This window comes from Acomys minous (genome assembly GCF_964271855.1).
Source record: "Acomys minous genome assembly, chromosome: 11".
NCBI classification, from domain to species: Eukaryota; Metazoa; Chordata; class Mammalia; order Rodentia; family Muridae; genus Acomys; species Acomys minous.
In genome coordinates, this window is record NC_140492.1 from 94,657,526 (window position 1) to 94,675,115 (window position 17,590).

The 17,590-nt window shown below is 40.4% G+C and overlaps 1 long non-coding RNA gene across 1 annotated transcript; it reads left to right on the plus strand.

Moving 5' to 3' along the window:
* Window positions 1-253: 253 nt before the first annotated feature.
* Window positions 254-3,009, plus strand: LOC311608792. Its single transcript, XR_014783166.1, has 3 exons — window positions 254-394; window positions 850-988; window positions 1,569-3,009. It is a non-coding gene; the product is annotated as an uncharacterized lncRNA (long non-coding RNA).
* Window positions 3,010-17,590: the final 14,581 nt, after the last annotated feature.

Consider the following 17,590-nt stretch of genomic DNA (forward strand, 5'->3'; position numbering starts at 1 on the left):
ACCATGAGCCAAAGAGAGCATGAGATCCCATAGAGCTATGTTTTCTAGTAGTTCAAGTCCCTGTGTAGGTGCTGAGAGCTGAACCCTGTCTGCAAGAGGAGTAATGACTAAACAACTGAGCCATCTCTCTAGTCTTGGAAAGATACATTAAAGAAGAAGAAGAAGAAGAAGAAGAAGAAGAAGAAGAAGAAGAAGAAGAAGAAGAAGAAGCAACCGCCTCTCTGTTGAGTCTCTGGTTGCCTTCAACCTTAAAGATAATGACTTCCAGAACAGCGAAGTGTCATCAGTACCCACTGAGAAAGGAGCCACACTGGGTTTCAGTCTGCATGGCCGCTGATCGCTTAACACACTCATCCTTGGCTACTGTGTTCTCTTTACACGTTCACGATTGTAGGTAAATATCAGCGAACGATTATCTTGCTATTCTCCTTTCTCAGAGGAGCTAACCTAGAGCAGATAGGTGACATAACTTGCCCAAGATCATAGAGAGCAAGTGGCCAGTATCAGAGTTCACAGCTACACTGCGACCCATTCAAATGGCCGGATGGATGACACTTAGCAACTTCTCTTTTAAGAGAAATGAGGGAGAAACAGCTACTATCTCAGATTGTAAGGAAAGGTAATTTGCAAAATGCATGAAAACCCCTGATTTCCCCAAGCATTTCCTCTTGTTTCTCTTCTCTCCTGCCCTTCCCATAACCTGGCCAGAAGAAGCATCACCTCTTAAGAAATGCTGTAGAAATATAAAGCTGAAAAGAGGATGGTTCTTGCCAGAGCCAATGGCAATAGGCTGATTTGTTCAGCCTTATTATTTTGTTTCAGTGAAAGATCTATCTCCGGTTTCCACAGCAGTCCCCCAGAGCCAAGGCAAACTCACAACACAAGTGGCGTGAAGAGTGCGAACTCATTGTTGAAATGTGACAGCCTACTTCAAGAACGAGGAAATTCCTTCTGTAAATGACCAGCTCCTCAGCCAACACAGTCATGGGTGAGACGAGGCATTGGTACAGCTGTGGCCTGTGAGGCGCAGAGTGGGCCCTTCAGGTCCCTGTAAGGAATGGATACCCAAGTCTATGCTTGCCAGCTGGCACCCATGGTCCACCGACAAGATATGCATGGCCCGGCCTTCCAAGTCGGAGCGATTGCTGGCAGAACACTGTGAGCATGTCAAGGGGAGGCTAATTTTTTTTTAAGGCCCATCACTGTTTTTTCTTTCTTTAAATGGTAGCCACTGAAAGGTTGTGCAAACACTTCAGCTGTGGAATATTTAATCTGACATTTGGCCACAGCTCCTTTGTTGATCCAAGACAGGAGGAATGTGTGTGCGCGCTTTGTTCTCTCATTGCTTACTCAAAAAAAAAAAAAAAAAGATAAACGAGATGTAACAGTTTTGTGTTCCTTCACCTCATGTTGAACTGGGTCTGTAGCTGGATGCATCCCTGACTTCCCATAAATGGAGCAGTAATTATAGATGGCAAGATGGGAGATCAATAGTCATTTAACCAGGTGGCTGGACTTAATGTCTTTTAAGAGGGGGTTGATAAAACCATGACTCATTTTTTTTTCAGGAAGTGGGCAGCTCTTCTTTTGGAATCTACTGAATCATGGCTTTGGAGTCTTTCATGGAACCATTACCCCAAAGGTTCCCCATTTCTCCCTTGTTTTTGGTGAGAAGAAACAAAACACAAAGCCAGCAGCGAGACCCTGGTGGGAATCTCCTACTCCCTGGCACTGGCCCGACAGCCTGCTGCCTCTGCTCTTTAATTGCATGGGGAGTTTCTCATTCTATTCCCTCTTGTATGTTTCCTTGTTTCTCTAGAAAGTGCATCTTTTCCAGGATACTTTTTATTAAGAGGAAACAGTTCTATCTCTATACAGGTGAGGACAACATTGTCCAGCTAGAAAATTCAGGGTTCCCCAAAAAGATAAGGTAGCAGGCAGTTCTTTCTCACTGTGTGGTGGGAAAGATGAAGTCCTGGACCAACACTGCAGATGCTTTTCCACAGAGAATGGGAGCAGACAATTGATGTCACAAAACACAGCTCCGAAAGTCCCATTCTTCCTGCAGGCAAGCCAGTCTTGGTAAAGAGCATCAGCATCACAGACTAGTGACAACACCCTAAGTATACACCTGCCACCTCGAATTGTCAGGTGCAAAAGCCCTGACCTAAAGCTAATATGAACCATGTCAGAACCAATGATACCAAGGCCCACTGCTGTCACTTGGCTAAAGATGATGTAATTCTGTTTCAACAAATTCCTAAAACAACATTTCATTTTAATGTAGCATGGATGGAGATGACAGGCAGTGAGAAGAGTATCGGGCAGAAATATTCAACAACAGAGGGAAACAAAGAAACAACCAAAAGCCTGACACTGCAAAGAGGACTGGAGACTGATGAATCTGGATATTTCCTTAGTTCTCATTCAAGTTTCCAGGCCTCATTCCAAGCAAAAAATTTATCTTTGTTTCTCATGGAAAAAAAAAAGTTTTTTTTGAAATCAAATCTGTTTTAAAAATAATGTCCAAGTTTGTGTTTTTATAGTTTTAGAGTTTGAATAATTTAGTTTAGTGAGAAAGAAACTTCTAGACCTCAAAAAACTTTAGTCAATGGGCAAAAAAATGGCCTCCATAGGAGGACATGGCTGTAAGAATTGGTCTTTGGGGCAAATACAATTTCAATTTAAAATAGATATGTATAAATACTATATTCTTCTTTCTTGGAGTTTTCAACATTGGTTTGTTTTATATGTAGTGGGAAAGTGACAATTTAAAAAATTCATTCTTCTAAACACTCTCCTGCTGGATCTGAGCAATCAGTGTGTTAAACCTTACTCTGCATTTCAAAATGACTAGAAGAGAATTTAAAGTTCTTAATAAGAAGAAACGATATGTTTGAGGAACTAGAAAGGCTGAATAGCCTGACTTCATCATTAATGCATGTATAAATTTATAAATACTGTACTTCATAAGTCTATACAAACAATATGCATCAATTACAGATAAAAATCTATACAATCTTTGTCAGAGAACATAATGGTGTATTTTTTTTTCTAGAAGAGTGTTCCTAAGTCTTGGCATGAGGTACTTCTGAGTGTCCTCCCTGTGACAAGGCACACCAAGTCAGAGAACTGCCATGCAGAGTTTCCAGAAGTCACTCTTCTCAAAACAGCCCAAGTGCATTCTTCATGTATCTGTGTCAAGCATCAGTTCTTCTCAAAACAGCCTAAATGCATTCTTCATCTATCTTTGCCAAGTGTCTATCACTCATGGAATAAGATCTGAATGTTGTACCACAATAATGAACCAGTTGTAATTAAAACTAGAGTGTGGGAAATTCCCTAAGTGAAGAACAATCCATAGAACCCACTTCTTGGAGTTTCTCAGAGTGTTCTTAGTGGTCTGGTGCCCTCAAAGACTCGGTGTCAAGGCATTCATCACTAAACAGTTAGGAAGCCCCATAGGGCTTAACAAATCCTCTTGGATTTTTTTTAAAACTATAACCTACTATAGATGTTGAGCAACCATTGAGGGCAAAGGCTGCAGAATAATGATATCTCCCAGGCTGACTCTACTTGAATGGAAGGAGTTTCTGGAATGTTCTGTTGAGAGGTGGTACAAGGAGTGGGTGCAGACTGATTAACAATTGCTGCCCTGTGCACAATGGAGTAACATCAATACAATTCATTTTACATTTCCGATTGTATTCCAGAATTGGACTGGATACGTTTCTACTGGTCACATACTGATCAACATGTCTTTCCTTTGGGGTTCAGATGATAACTTTCTAAGCCTATCCGAGGCACAGCTGGCACTGTTTGAGTTATCATTTGCATATGACTACATTTGTCCATGTCTGGAAGCTCCAACATCATTTGCTGAGGCTGTGGGAAGACCATAATCTCTGTTGGGGACCGCAAAATATCAGTTAAGTCGTTGTGACACCACCATTCCTCTCTTAGGAAACCATTGTTTCATATTTAAATGTTAAAACAATAGGGAAAAAGGTAAAAAAAAAAAAAAAGAAAAAGAAAAGGAAAACTTCTTTTAATGACCTGCCTTTACTTCATCATTTCCTAGCACTATAGCAACTCCTCAATGAAAGGTTAAATGGAGACAATATTATAAACACAGTGTAAAAGTATCTCCCAGCCTCATCTTTAGCATTCTGTTTCAGTAGATTTCTTACATGTGTGTATTCAAAATATAGAGTGAAAAACTTAGGGAAATGAACTCAGTTCCTATGGAAAATACTAAAATTACTTCCTGCCATATTGCTGCAACAGAAATTTCATTGGCAAAGTAAGTTGCAATATTATTCTCAGCAGAAGATCTCTGCATATGTGAAAAAGTATAATTGCTTAATTCAATACAAAGAGGGAGAAAAAAGTGAGCAAGTCGATGAGTGTGTTGCTATGGCTGTAGTTAAGCTCTCTATTTATTAACATTGAACTTATGAAAAGCCACACTTATTAAACATATAAAGAAAGTGATGAGTTGTCGAAGGATCTCGCACCCAATAAAGTTCAGGTCCATAGAGGGTTCCATTAAAATAAAAAAAATGAGTCATAACCTTTAATATAAAAACTACAAGAACGTGAGAGCTTGCTTGGAGGTTCTAGCTGGGGAGCGCAGCTACTGGTCCTTCTCTATCGAGAAAAGTCATCATCCTGTTTGGCCAAGTGTGCAACTTGATGAGGGCAGCACAGGGAGCAGAGTGAAGAAGAGGAGAATTTTCTAGGCACGCAGATCTGCAGAGTCACCCGTAGTGATCAATGGGACAACGTCTTTTGCAGCCAGATTGCTCTCACATTCTGGAACAAGAAAGTTTAAACAGGGCAGGAAATGGAAGGGCAGGGAGGGAGGGAGCCTGGGGAAGGGTGACTGAAAACTTGTGGAAATATCATATTTCAATATTCAACTGAATCTTACTTCAATAGAATCTTTCTAACATGTGTACGTGTCTGACATGTGCGCATGCGCGTGCGCACGCGCGCACACACACGCACACACATACAAACACAGAGTTTAAATGGAGGTACCCTATAGTGGTGGGACAGTGCTTCTCTGAGACCCCAATCTGCCAAATAAAAGACCTAGTACCAGATATGGGTTATGTCTTTTTAATTGTTAGTAGAGTCCAATGGATACTCACACACACACACACACACACACACACACACACACACACACACACCAATACTACAGGCTTTTGCTATTGCTCTTAGTTCCCCTTCTGAACTTTCATAATGCTATAAGGTAATATATACACTACCAGAAGAGAAAGGTTATCATGAGTTTTACCCCACCGTGGACTGTGTAAGCTGTAATAATGACTGGACTAGCAAGATATGCCCCCTAGGTAATGGTGGCACAAATTCTACGGAAGTAACCAATGACTTTTGGATTGAATATAATAAGATCTGTTCCATGAGATGGAGCTCATTCATGGTCCCGTTAAGTGGAAACAAAGAAACATAAAACAAACATGCATGGCTGGGTCTTAGGCTCTAGGGAAAAATTTAATACTATCCTTACGATAAATGAACATTGTTACAAACTGACCTCTAGGCTCTTATCTTTGTAACCATAGATGACTACATCTCCAAACCTCCATCCGAGAAGCTTCTTCTTACACTCCATGGTGATTAGCACAGAGACCCACAGCTGGTCAAGCGCAGAGAATACCTGACTATGGATGGAGTCCCTTAGCTGTAAATGGAACAGTTAGACCCACACATCCTCCTTGATTCATGGAACATCAGAGAAAGTGGGCGGAAAGATTGTAATCACTGGAAGTCATGGATGTTTGTGCCCAAACAGGTTTTGCCAGACATGACTGTGCCACTACCACATGAACTCAACAGCAGGTTGAGACCAAGCCAGTCAAAAAAATCTCAATGTAGATGTGAGATGAAGTCCATACCTAGCTCAGAAGATGTTAGCAATTGATAGCCACTCAGGGAAGGTGGTTAATTCTCTTTAAGAATGAGACTGCTTTCAGTCTACCCATGCTCCAGTAGATGGCTGTACTGACAGCACTCGTTAGATTCAGTGGGTCTTAAGGGAAAAAGCACATGAAAGTGGGAAAGGAGAGTTGTGGATGGAAAAGGGAAGAACTGGCAGGCAGAGCACATGAATGGACTTGATTACAACTGATTACGTGCATATAGGAAATTCTCAAACAATAAAATATAGAATAGATTCTAATTTGTGGGGGGGCACTTGCATATTTTATAAAAAGGATACATGCTCATAAGAGCTGAAAGCAAATTAATAAGCAGATATTTGATTTTAAAAAAAACTCTGTAATTGGCAAACAAAAAGAAATTTAACTGGAATAAAAGAGGTCAAGAGAAGCAACAAAAAAAAAAAACACAAGATTTAGCAAAGAAAAGTGAAATAATTCCAGCATTCTTTCCCCATTAGCCATCAAGACCTAATTTTTAAAAAATGAAGTAGAAACAGGAACATCTACAAAAATCACCCCAGTACTGAGTCACAGTGATGATGTCAATAATGTAATATGAAACGTCCAACATTCTTTTCAGAAAAAAAAAAAAGCATTTGAATCAAAACAAAGAAAAACCCAGCACAATGCTGAGAGAACAAAGATACAGCATGTGCCCTTAAAGGAATTCTGGAACATTCTCCTAAATCAACTTCAGTTTTAAAAAAGACATGAACTAAAGCACTGACTGGGAGGGACCACTGCAGCTGGGGATCCATCTCTGTGCTAAATTTAGATAACACACATGCCTTGAAGAAACTCAGGGACCTTTTATTGCAATGATCTCTACTAAGAGGGTTCTTGAGGAGACCCCAGAGCATACTGAACATAGAAGAATATTCTCTCCACCAAGTCGAGCTTGAGCCTAAGGACTAGTTTCAGAGCTATTTACGAAAGACACATAATCATCCGGTTCTTTGCTTATCACAGCTCTATGTCCCCAGCTATTTTCTTAACCAAAGGTTGCACAATATTTAGGATGGAGAATGGTTCACAGCAGCTCATGCTAGTCTGGCTTTCAGTCTAGATGGTTCAGAAAGACGGGAAGCCCACCTCAGGAAAGGGACAGGAAATGCAAGAAGATTGCATCTGCGTTCTTATTTGTTGCCTGTATAGTGGGACAGGACATTTAAGATTATAGTTGTTCTCTTTCTTAACTCAAGTAAAAGGAAAAAGTAAAATTTCTGAAAAAATATATAAGGAGAAAAGAAATAAAAAGCACAACATTCCAAAATGTATGTTATTTTAAAAATATATATATACTCTTAGAAAATAAAAAAGTAAATAATAAATTCTTTCATTTTAAGAAGATAATAGACATAAAGAAAGATATTAATTCTAAAAGATATGAAACATGAGATTGGACAAATAAACAATGTTCTCACTTAGAAAATAATTGCAAAAGTATCTAAAATAACTCATCTTACACAAATTAAGAGTAGTGTGGTGAGTGCTGGCAGCAGAGGAGAAAGGATGTTGGTCAGAGGAAACAAAATGGGAGTTAATTTCACAGGCGTAAATGCTAGGTGTTTAAGGTTGTGGGGATATGATTGAATTTTATTCAGGTATTTCACACACTACTTAGTTGTAATATCACTTTGCACATCACAATTATATAAATTATAGTTGAAGAATGTTTTAATGAAATGGTACGTATGCGAACTGAAAATGTAAAAGTGCCAGTTTTTAAACAAACTATTGCTTCAAAATCTTTAATGAGCTGAAAGCATACCCAACAGTGGTAAGCTGCCCCCTTCCCTGATATCTGGTGCTCCATTTCCAGCCCCAACAACTCTGCTTTCCAGGAGGCCTCCGGGCACCCACCAGGGACAACAGGTAAGTCCCATCCCTGCCCCCCAGCCCTTGCCTTCCAACTCCCCTTAAAGTACACCCAACAATGGCAAACTGCACCCTGTGCTCCATACTCCCCCACAGGTCCGCCTGCTTTCTTGGAGGCCGGGTGGCACCATAAACAACCAGGTAAGACCTTCCCCAACCCCTTGCTCACCATAACCCAGTAAAACACATCCAACGGCCTTAAACTGCACCTCACCCCCCTGGACTCCATTTTTCATTGTGCAATTGCACTTGTTTTCCCAGAGGACCTCCAGTGCCAGAGACCCCATGACATTCTGGTACTAAGAACCCCATAAGCAAAGTTAACATCTAAAACATGAGAGGGCACACAGGCCACAAAAACCTCAGGGAAAACATCCTACTATTCCAGAAGATTTGCTGGTCACCAGAACTCCAGGCCACTCAGGCCAGAAGACAGAGAGGATACAGAAACCAATGGGGGGTAGGGGGGAATGCAAAAAGATAAACTCAGAAATAAGTACCTACACTTATAATAATGGCAAAATGCAGATGGATAAAAGCCAGCATAAGAACACGATCAACAAAAGCCAAGGCAATATGGCACCACCAGAGCCCAGCTATCTTACTACAACGAGTCCTGGATATCCTAACACTACTAAAGCATAGGAAAATGACCTCAAATCTAATATGATAAAGACAATAAAGGCCTTTAAAGAGGAAATGAATAAGTCTGTTAAAGAAACACAAAAACACATGCACACAACCACCAACAACATCAAAATCCAAGGAATTAACAATCATTGAGCATTGATATCTCTCAACATCAATGAACTGTATTCCCCAATGAAAATACACATGCTAACAGAGTAGATGCAAAAACAGGATCAATCATTCTGCTGCATACAAAAACACACCCCAGCAAGAAAGATAGACATTTACCCCAAAGTAAAGGGCTGGAAAAAGGTTTTCCAAACAAAATGGATCCAAGAAGCAAGCTGGAGTAGCCTTTCTAATACCTAATGAAATAGACTTTCAACCACAATTGATCAAAAGAGATAGGGAAGGTCACTTTATATTCATCAAAGGAAAAAAAACCCACCAGGATCATGTCTCAATTCTGAATATCTATTCTAAAATGCAAGGCCATCCACATTCATAAAAGAAACATTACTAAAGCTTAAATCATGCATCAAACCCTGCACATTAATAGTGGAAAACTTCAACACCCTGCTCTTACCAATGTATATGTTATCCAGATAGAAACTAAACAGAGAATTAATAAAGCTAACAGATGTTATAAATCAAGTGAACCTAAAACAAATCTACATAACATTTTGCCCAAACACAAAAGGATATGCTTTCTTCTCAGCATCTCACCAAAAATTCTCCAAAATTGACCACATACTTGTTCACATAGCAAGTCTCAACAGATACAAGAAAATTGGAATAAGATCCTATATTTTATCAGACCACCATGGATTAAAGCTTGACTTCAACAACAGCAGAAAGCCTACAAACCCTTGGAAACTGAACAACTCCCTACTCAATGACCACTGGGTCAAGAAAGAAATAAATTAAAGGCTTTTTAGAATTCAGTGAAAATGAATGCACAACATACCCTGATTTATAACAATGAAACCAATGCTAAGAAGAAAATCATGCTCATTCATAACACTGTGTTCATAAAGAAATTAATGAAATATCATACTAGCAATTTAACAGACAACTGAAAGGTCTAGTACAAAAAGAAGGAAACACGCTGAAAAGGAGTAGACAGAAGAATATAATCAAATGCATGGCTGAAATCAATAAATTAGAAAAAATAGAGCAACATAAAAAAATCGATGAAACCAAGAGATGGTTCCTTGAGAAAATCAACAAGACAGACAAATCCTTAGGCACTGGGGATATAAAAAATTCTTAGGTCTTACTTTGAAAATTTTTACTCCACAAAATGGACTATTTTCTTGATAGATACCACTTACAAAAGTAAAATTAAGATCAGGCAAGCAGCTTAAGTAGATCTGTGAACTGTAAGGAAATACAAGCAGTAATTAAAAGCCCTCAATAAAAAAAATTCCAGGACCAGGTGGTTTTAGTGAATGTAATCCAATATATAAACAAACTGATAAAAATATTATCATCTCATTAGTTGCTGAAAAAATGCCTTTGACCCCTTTATGATAAAAATCTTGGAGGAATCTTGGATACAGAGTGCATACCTAAATACAAGCCAATAGCCATTATCCAATTAAATGGAGAGAACCTTAAAGCAACTCCACTCAAGTCAGGGACGAGACAAAGCTGCTCACTTTCTTCAATATAGTACTTGAAATTTTATCTCCATCAATAAGAAAACTAAATGAGATCAAGGGGATACAAATTGGAAAGAAAGAAGTCAAAGTATCATTATTTGCAGATGATAAGATAATGTACATAAGTGACCCCAGAAATTCCTACCAAGGAAATCCTACAGCTTATAAACACCTTCAGCAAAGTGGCTGGATACAAAATTAACTTAAAAAAAAAAGAGTAGCCCTCCTATACACACTGGATAAATGCATTGAGAAAGAAATTAAGGAAACAACGCCCTTCACAACAGATATAAGTAACATAAAATATCTTGGTGTAACTGTAACCAAGCAAATCAAAGACCCATATGACAAGAACTTCAAGTCTCTGAAGAAAGAAATTAAAGAAGACATCACAAGACAGAAAGATCTCCCATGCTTATAGATCAGTAGTATTGACATAGTAAAAATAGCTGTCTTACCAAAGACAATCTACAGATTCAACGCAATTTCCATCAAAATTCCAACACATTTTTATAGATATTGAAAGGATAATACTTATATGGAAGGACAAAACAAACAAACAAACAAACAAACAAACAAACCCAGAATAGCTAAAACAATCCTGTACAATAAAAGAACTTCTGGAGGCACCACCATTCATGATTTCAAGCTGTACTACAAAGCAATAGTAATAAAAAAACTGTATGGTATTGGCTTAAAAACAGACAGGCAGATCAATGGAATTAATTCAAAGACCCAGAAATAAACACACACACACACACACACACACACACACACACACACACACACACACATATAGACACTTCATTTTTGACAAAGAAGGCAGAAATATATAATGGAAAGGAGAAAGCATCTTCAACAGATGTTGCTGCTCTAACTGGAGGGCTGCATAAAGAAGAACGCAAATCATTCATATCTATCTATCACCCTGCACATATCTCAAGTCCAAGCACAACAACAACCTCAACATAAAGCTGCATACTCTAAATCTGATGGAAATGAACACAGGGAACAGCTTTGAATGTATTGGCACAGGAGACAACCCCATGAACAGAACAGCAACAGCTCAGGCACTAAGATCAACAATTAGTAAAGGGGACCTCAGGAAACCGAAAAGCTTCTGTAAGGAGAGGGACATCATCGATAGGAAAAGAATGGCAGCCTACAAAATGAGAAAAGATCTTTACCAACCCTACATTCAACAGAAGGCTAATATCCAAAGTATATTTTAAAAATTAAAGAAATCAGACACCAGCAAACAAAAAACCCAGTTAAAGTTGGGGTATAAATCTAAAAAGAATTCTCAACAGAGGAATCTCTAATAGAGGAGAAACACTTAAATATTCAAAATCCTTAGTCATCAGGGAAATGCAAATCAAGACAACTCTGAGATTTTATGTTACACTCGTCAGAATGGCTAAGATCAAAAACTCAACTGACAGTACATGCTACTGAGGATGTGGAGCAAGGAGAACACTCCTCCGTGCTGGTGGGTGTGCAAGTTTGTACAACCACTTTGGAAATCAATCTGGTGGGTTTTATTTTTTTGGTTGTTGTTTTTTCAGAAAATTGGGAGCAGTTCTACCTCAGGGCCCAGATATACCACTCCTGGGCATATAATCAAAAGTTGTTCTACCATAGCACAAAGACATTTGCTCAACTATGTTCATAACAGCTTTACTTGTAATAGACAGAAACCGCAAACAACCTAGATGTTCTTCAATTGACGAATGGATAAAGGGAATGTGGTACACTTACACAATGGAATATTACTCAGCTATTAAAAACAATGACATTATGAAATTTGCAGGCAAATGGATGGAACTAGAGAAGATCACCCTGAGTGAGGTAACCAAGACCCAGAAAGACAAGCCTGGTATGTACTCACTCATAAGTGGATATTAGCCATAAGGTACAAGATAAACCATGCTACAATCCACAGACCGAAAGAAGCTAAGTAACAAGGAGGGCCCAAAGACAGATTCTTGAATCTCGTTGAGAAGGAGAAATAGAATAGACATCAGAAAATAGAAGGAAGGAGGGAAGGAAAAAGGAAAGGAGGAGAGCAGGAGGGATCAAGTTGGGGGAGGACAGGGAGAGATTACTGGAAGAGAAACCTGGAATTTGTGGAGGGGGCTTCTCTGGGATGAGCTAGAAACCTAGGACAATGAAAACTTCCAGGAATCTAGCCTAAGACTTCTAGCAATGGGGGATACAGAACCTGAAACATCCATCTCCTGTAACAAGACAGGACTTCCAATGGAGGGATGGGGTCACCAACCCAATCACATAACCATTGGATCACAATTTGCCTTGCCTACAGCAGGGGCAAAGAAAGAGCGGAAATTGAGGGGATGACCAAGCCATGACTGGCTCAGCTTCAAGCCCATGCCGTGAGAGAGAGCCCACTCCTGACAAGATCAATGATATTCTGCTATACTTTCAGACAGGTGCCTAGCATGACTGTCATCTGGGAGGCTGTACCCATCAAATGATGGAAACAGATGAGAAGACCGGCAGCCAAACATTGGTGGAGCTGGGAGAATCCTATGGAAGAAGGGTAGGAAGGATTGAAGGAGCCAGAGAGGTCAAGGACACCATAAGAAAACCTACAGAAGCCACCAATCTCTGCCCATAGGGGCCCACAGAGACTGAAATGCCAAACAGGGAGCACGCATGGGACAGAATTAGGTCCTTTCACATATGTGACAGTTGTGTTGCCTTTATTCACAAGGGACTCCTAACAGCAGGAGCAGGAGCTGTCTCTGACTCTGTTGCATGCCTTTGGATCACTTTCCCTTGACTGGGATGCCCTGTGTAGCCACAAGAGGAGAATATGGGCCTAGTTCTACTGCAACTTAATATGCCAAGGTGACAAGGTGTGTTGATATCCATGGGAGGTCCCCCCTTTTCTGAGGATTGTGGGGTGAGGTAAGAGGGTAGGACTACATACAAGGAGAGAGAGGAGGGGAAGATGCAGTCGAGATGTAACATAAACTAATTAATTAATCAAAAAACCTTAGTGGGGAGCAAGAGGGAGGGAGGGAGGGAGAGAGAGAGAGAGAGAGAGAGAGAGAGAGAGAGAGAGAGAGAGAGAGAGAGAGAGAGAAAACAATACAGAAAGAGCAATCAAAACTATAGAGGACCAGAAAGGAGAAATGCAAAAGACTGTAGACATGGGGGAGGAGTCAGAAGATAATGAGTATTAAATGTAAAAACAAGCCTTTCATAAGAATAGTGGGCACAAATAAAACACTGAAAACAGAGAAGTGTTTAAAATCCCAAGATCTTGTTTCACAATTTGGAAAGTGGGACAGAGGGGAGGACATCCTATTGGGACTCTAGATGAGAGAAGCATGGGAGAATGGGGAAATAGAAGGATCCAGAGGGTCCTAGAAACCTACAAGAAGAACATTATGATGGGCAGATCTGGGCCCAGGAGTCCTGCTCAAACTGTGGCACCAGCCAAGGACAATACATGCAGTAAACTTCAAGCCCCTACCTAGATCTAGCCAATGGACGGGACATTCTTCACAGTTGAGTGGAGAGTGGGGTCTGACTTTCACATGAACTCTGGTGCCCCATATTTGACCACGTCCCTTGGATGAGAAAACCTGGTGGCACTCAGAGGAAGGATAGCAGGCTATCAAGAAGAGACTTGATACCCTATGAGCATATACAGGGGAAAGAGATCCCCCTCAGTCACAGTCATAGAGGAAGGGAGAAAGGGGAAAATGGGAAGGAGGGAGGAATGGGAGGATAAAAGGGATGGGCTAACAATTGAGATGTAATATGAATAAATTAATAAAATATATTTTAAAAAATCCCGAGACCCCATCTGAAGGAGCTTTGTAAAAAGTCAAGAGGCATTTCCCTAGATAACATTACTGATCTCGTGACACTGAAATGAAAAGATAAAGAGCTCTACATGAGGGGAATTATCAGAAACAGATCAGCTGTCAGGGAAAGAAATAAGGCTCGTTTTAAAAGGTGTACATCCATGTCCACCAAAGAAATAGCCTATATATAGTTAAATGCCTCCTAATAGTAATGCACATTGTCGTTTATACAATTAAATCATACACAATGAGAATGGTTTATAACTATATGTAAATATTCACATTAATCTTGTAAAATAATAATACAGAATACGTGAAGTAATAAATGCAAGAGAAGTAGTGTGAAGGGGGCATTGAGAGGAACATCAGGGAGAGGCGATATTGTCCTACTTCTTCCCCTGCATCGTTTCATGCAGCATTTTTTACTCATCTTTTTGAAATAGACTGAACTATACACTAACACACTGATTGAAATATGAACATACTATTTGAGAGCAGGCATGTAAAATCATAGCATTCAATGGATAGGTGTTCCAGTTTCCCTTAAAATTTAAAGTAAGTATTTGTATCAGAAATTCAATGCCAATTCCATGCGATACAACACAGTACCAAAATTAGCAACAGTAAAAATGAAGGGGGAAGAAGAAAGGAAGGAAGGAAGGAATCTTATCAAGGAGAAATGTAAACAATGAAAAGGCATAGAACACAGAACCAAAAATATAGTGATAGAAACTACCCTAAATGTGTCAGTCTTCACATTAAATTGTAAGTAGTTTAAAGACATACTTTTAAAAAGCAGATGTTAGAAACCTTGGAGTTAAAACATATCCACAACCCAGATCATATTGCCAAATACTGTTCTCTCATGATAGTAATATGTGGTCCCAATAAAGTGGGAAGGAAGAGGGCTGGAGGAAGGTATAACGCGCTTCTGGGACTGAGGACAAGGTCTGTGATGGGTTAGGTCTGTGGTCCCGCTTTGGCAGGTGTTGGGTTGTAAGGTTGGAATGGTGCCTCTAATGTGGCATTCATTGTGCTAGGGTTTGGTGGCCTGTTACAGCATCATTGCTGGGCTCAGTTTTCACTTTTGTAGGAAGGTTGACAGAATGCGGGCTCATGTGCACATTCCTGGACTCGATTGACTCATGTTTTGCTATCTTTTTAATCCACCCTTATAAGAGTAATGAGATTAGATTCCTTTCTTTTCCCCTTCTCATCCGAATTTAGTACCAAGTTTATAATATCCTTAAACCTCAGTTAGGTTTCCCATTTTTTTTTTAAGTTTTTAAATGAAATTTCATAAGACCATTTGCATTGAACACCTATGCCATTGCAAATATTTACTTACCTCCTATCTTAGTATGTTTTTGTCTCTATGATTGAGATGCCCTGACAAAGATAACTTAAGGGAGAGGGACTTGTTTGGCACACACATCCTGACAGGGAAGCCATGATGACAGTGGCTTGAGAGAACCAGGGGTGTCACACTTTTTGTCTGTAACACAAAACAAGGAATGTGTGCGTGCCAGTATTCAGCTTCCTCTTTTCCATTCTTATATAGTCCGGGATTCCCTGCCTAGGGAATTGTGCATGCCACAGTCAGTGCATTTTCTCATCCCAATGAATGCACTCAAGATAATCCCCACAAATGTGCTAGGAGATAATTTTATATTTTCTCAAGCCTTGGGCAAGAAACAAGCTCTTTGGGCTGCTCCTAGTACAATCTAGTTGCCAAAGAACCAGCATCTTTCTAAAAGAAACAAAAGTATAGTTAATCTCCTCTATTACACCAACCTTAAAGGCACACTTGTATGCAGGGCCTCTCTCCTTAATGTCTTGTACTCAATATTTCCAACAAGGTCTCTACTCAGGAACTGTGCTGTGAGAGGCTGTCTCTGACTCTGTTGCCTGCCTTTGAGGACCTTTCCCCTTACTAGGCTGCCTCCTCTAGCCTTAACAGAAGATGCACCTAGATTTACTGCCAAGGCTAGTTGATATTCATGGGAGGCCTCTAAAGAGAAAGGGAGGAAAAGCTGGCAGGGGGTGGGGGGGGTGGGCGGCATGTGTCTGAAAGAAGAGGAAAGAGGAGAAAATGTGGTCAGGATGTATACTAAAGCTACAGTGAGAATTTTGGTGTAAATATGTAAACATAATTTTACTTCTGTTAACCTTGGGGGAAAGTACCAAAAACAATGTCTCATTGATGAAAACGAACCTGAACATGAGCTGGTCACCTCCATCTGAGGTTGGATGATAGGGCATGGGGTTGGATTCTACCAGAGGATGCGGCATGCACTATGCTTGTGGCTGCACTGCACACATGAGCTGCCCATACCCTTCCATTAGAAATTGTAGTTGAGTATGACTGAGGGGATGAGGCTGAGTGTGGCAGCCTGGAAGCCTGCACTGACAACCTCAATGCGTCTGGTAGTGTGTCAGTCACCATCCCTGCCACCGCTGCCGCCACCTGGCCTTAAACTTGCTTTGCATTCCTTTATATTCTGGGTTAGGGTTAGGGTTAGGCGTTAGGGGTTAGGGGTTAGGGTTAGGGCTAGGGGTTCGAGTTAGAGTTAGGGTTCAGGTTCGGGTTAGGGTTAGGGGTTAGGGTTAGGGTTAGGGGTTGGGTTAGGGTTAGGGTTAGGGTTAGGGGTTAGGGTTAGGGTTAGGGTTCGGGTTCGGGTTAGGGTTAGGGGTTAGGGTTAGGGTTCGGGTTCGGGTTAGAGTTAGGGTTAGGGTTCGAGTTTGGGTTAGGGGTTAGGATTAGGGTTCGGGTTAGGGTTAGGGGTTAGGGTTAGGGTTAGGGGTAGGGGTAGGGGTAGGGGTTAGGGTTAGGGGTAGGGGTAGGGCTGTTAGGGTTAGGGTTAGGGGTAGGGTTAGGGGTAGGGGTAGGGGTTAGGGTTAGGGTCTAAAGCACTGCATTGCTTTAGAAACAACATCATGTCCAACCCTGTATTGCTAGGATAGCTGATTGAAAAATAACCATCTATTTTTTCTATTATCTGTCATTTAAAACAAAATCTAACTTTACAATCTCAGGAATTCTATTTCTAGGTTTCAGATTCTGCCCTTGCTACTTAAGTTGTGTGTGTGTGTGTGTGTGTGTGTGTGTATGTGTGTGTGTGTGTGTGTGTGTGTGTGTGTCCTTTGGCGAATCAGTCATTAATCAGGTTTGAATCTTGAATTGTGCCCCCGCAAACTTCTAGGTACCCTATTGTGAAAGCTGTGGGGACTTTAGGGGTGCGGCCTGGCTGAACTAGTTCAATAAGTGGGAGGAGTTTGAAGGGTTTGAAGGTGGCAGCCTGGACTTTCTCCTTCCTGCTTGCCACCCTGAGGGAGCCTCTTCCTAAACTCAGGAGGACATGTTTCCCCCACAGGGGAAGACAGAAATCTCTCTCCAAGAAGAAAACCCATTTTCTCCTTTAAGTGTTTTTTTTTTCAGGAATTTTTATCAGTGACAAACAAACAAACAAACCCCTAGTATAATTGCCTTTTGGATGAGCTGAATTTTCCTTAACTGCAAACTTTCCCACTGGATTGAGGTATATGACATATACAAAGTATTTATAATAATATCTGAAATTAGAGATGTGCTCAATAATGGTTCTTA